Here is a 3,185-nt window from a genome sequence, read left to right on the forward strand (position 1 = left end):
ATAGAGGCCAATAGGTGTCTCGACGCCTACTTTTTTTGTGTGACTGTTTGCTCAATTTATGGTTATACTTGGGATAGTAAAACTGTAACTAAACTAGTTACTCTGGTGGATCACGAATATCATCTTTACGCTCACATGTCCCGAACGAGGTACCAGTTCTCCCAACTAGGGTGGAACCCTGCTAACAAACTGTGATACAAGTTGCGGATTTTCACATGCTCCGTAGTTCAAAAGTTGAATTTCCTTTCCAAAGTCATATAATCTTCCATGGTACTTTTAACAAGAGGGTTTTATCCTTGTTTTTTATTTTTTATTTATAATCTCTCCTGTTCTTCTATTTCCGTATTACTGTGGTGTAAATTTAATGTAGAACTTGGTGGTTAAGTACACCTCAACTTCATTCCTAGTCTAATTTACACTATATGCGTACTTACACTTCTAACATCCCTTACCGTGATACACATGCAAACACAAAGCAAAATATCATTTAGTGCCAAGTGGTACAAGAAAATGTGGCAGTGGCAACTTGAATATTTAAACTTTCGTTTCAAAGGAAATGATCTCCAAATAAGAAGTGAAGCACGACTGGGCCGTGGAAAAAGAAAGAGGTTATTATTCTGGATGTGGCAATGAAATGACTTTATTAACGTGTCTCATTTACAAACGCACTTCATTTCAAAGGGACTAAGTTGGAGTTCTACCAATAAGTTGAAGCATGTTTCACGTAATCCGATTAAACACTTTGGAATAGTATTTCGGCATCCTAACATAACAAATTGTTCGTAATTGAATTAGACGTTAACTATAGCTCGGAGTTAGGAAGGACACCAAAATGTTTAAATAGCAGTTTTCTAAAATAATTTCAACAACTGAAGAGAAAAAGTAAGCTTGTTTATTCAGTACCTAAAAATTCACTTTCAAAATTAGCTATCTTCAATTCTATGATAACGGCTATAAAAACTGGGTACTCTTTAGCTAAATTTACATAACATTTTGTAATAGCGCTATTTATGCTTACAGAAGTTATAATTGTGTATATCTTTAATTAGCGTTTCCACAAAGGCAAAACTAATTTTCAGTACCCACATTCTACACAGTACTTAGTATCGCGTTTTTTTTATTTAAAACGGGAGTGATTGCAATTTCCTCAAAATTATAAGCACACTGCCCCAATTGGAAAAGTAGTAGGGATGGTTACAAGCTGTAATTAATCCGTTGAAAGGGATCATTATCCTTGCATCAACTAATGAGAGTAACTAATGAACAGAGTTTGTAAGGGGGTTATTGAAAAATTCACAACTGTAACCTGAATGACTGACGAGAATAAATAAATAAAAAAAGCTGTAAACCACGAAAAACTAAGACCTCATTTATTTGCATAATTCGTGTTGATAGCGTACAAGACCATCACGAAACATGTTTCTCGATGCTGAGTTAATCGCAATAATTATAATATGTAAATTTAAATTAAACAGTTTAGATAATGAAACACATTTACATCAACATTTATCAAAACGTTTGATATACAAAACCATACCGAAAATACAATTTCATTTCGTATCAAACATTTAACATAACATTTTTATGAAATGGAATTAATTATTACTCTACTTCCAATAGGTAATGCATTGGTAGCGGATTATAACATGATGGCTTTCAATTTTAATCGGTTATTGACCAATGTTCTTTTAACAAAATTAAACTGAAAAGCTAATGCTCATATAATCATTTGAGGTTTGCATTTATCCAAGGGTAGAAAAACGGCGGCATAGTCTATTTTTTTTCAAATACTTACAGGGTGTTACATTTAAGTTATCTACTCTTAAAAAAGTCCCCAAATGCTTTATCTATTTATTTATTTATTGTCCCTCATATTCTGGGACCCTTTCTATTTTAATTTTCTTCTCGAGAATCAGTCGCATCGAGAGGAATGGCATGTCCTAGGAAGGGATATTAGGTACGTCCTTTCCAATTTTATAAAAACTGTTCCAAATTCCTACCCTAACATAACCCACCTCCAGACACTTGAATGATCATAAGTGACTCGTCCTTCGGTGTGGGTAGTGGGGTACAGTGTCGATAACGGAGCCCATCGGATATCGGGCGCCGACCCCTGGGCAAGAGGCTCTGTCCAGGAAAGATCGCATTTCCGCACTACTTACCCATGCGAACTAAGCTGCCTGCGGACTGAGAATGTCTTAAGATTTTTCAGCGCAGCTATAAGAACCAAATTATTCGAAGGTGAGGATCATGGAGGACCTCCTGTGGTACCATGGAGGGTCTTCCTGAAATTCAAAAACTTCGTAAACTTGGCCTGTCCGTTAACCCGGAAAAGACCGAGGCTGTTCCATTTAGGAAAGGGCACATTGAGCGAATATAAAAAATAAGCATGAGAACTACGCCAACTCTGGTCATGGGGGCACTTCTGGGACTAGTGCCTTTACACTTAGCTGTGGAGGCAGAGGCTAAACGATTGGGACGAGCGGAAGAATCGAGGCAGCTTTGGGCACGGGCGGATCTGGGAGGAAACTTAGATCCGATCCCCTCCTCGCAAGAAGGGATGTGATCCGGGCTGTCTTACTAAAACCAAAGAGTTTAAAAGTCGCTCTCCCGGACACGGGGCAGTGTGTGAACTCAGATTGCCCGTTCCCTAAACTTGAGGGGCTCGTGCCTAACAGAAAGGGAAACGAAATAGGTGGCAGACGATCTGGGTCGTAAAGGCAGTGGTGGGATGTTCGTCGGTCCCGATCCTAACCTAGGAATTGCTCCCTCCGTTGTCAAGGCCAGGATTCAAGACCAGTCAATTCTAGGCAACAAGTAACCGAACTCAGACAGACCATGGTCTTTTTAACACGGCCATTTAGCAAATCTGGGTCTTCAAAGCTTCTAAAACTGAATAGAAATAAGAATATGGGGATCACAATTGTCATTACGGGGTACTGAATGGTAGGGATTACTCTGGAAAGATTTTTGAAGGCATTACTCGTCGAGCCGCGTTAGAGCGCGTTACTAATATAATAATCAAGCGATAAAACAATTCTACTTTGGGCCACTAACCTGATAACTGGGTAGTGTAAAATAAAGTGTTTTTTGAACTACTTAGTCAAACACGCCGGCCGCCTCAAAAAATTCGTTTTTGGGCTGCTATGATGAAAGACTATTTTTGGCCCTTTAGAGTCAAACCA

This window comes from Photinus pyralis, unplaced genomic scaffold (assembly GCF_008802855.1).
Source record: "Photinus pyralis isolate 1611_PpyrPB1 unplaced genomic scaffold, Ppyr1.3 Ppyr1.4_unclustered_Scaffold5014, whole genome shotgun sequence".
In the NCBI taxonomy this organism is placed as follows: Eukaryota; Metazoa; Arthropoda; class Insecta; order Coleoptera; family Lampyridae; genus Photinus; species Photinus pyralis.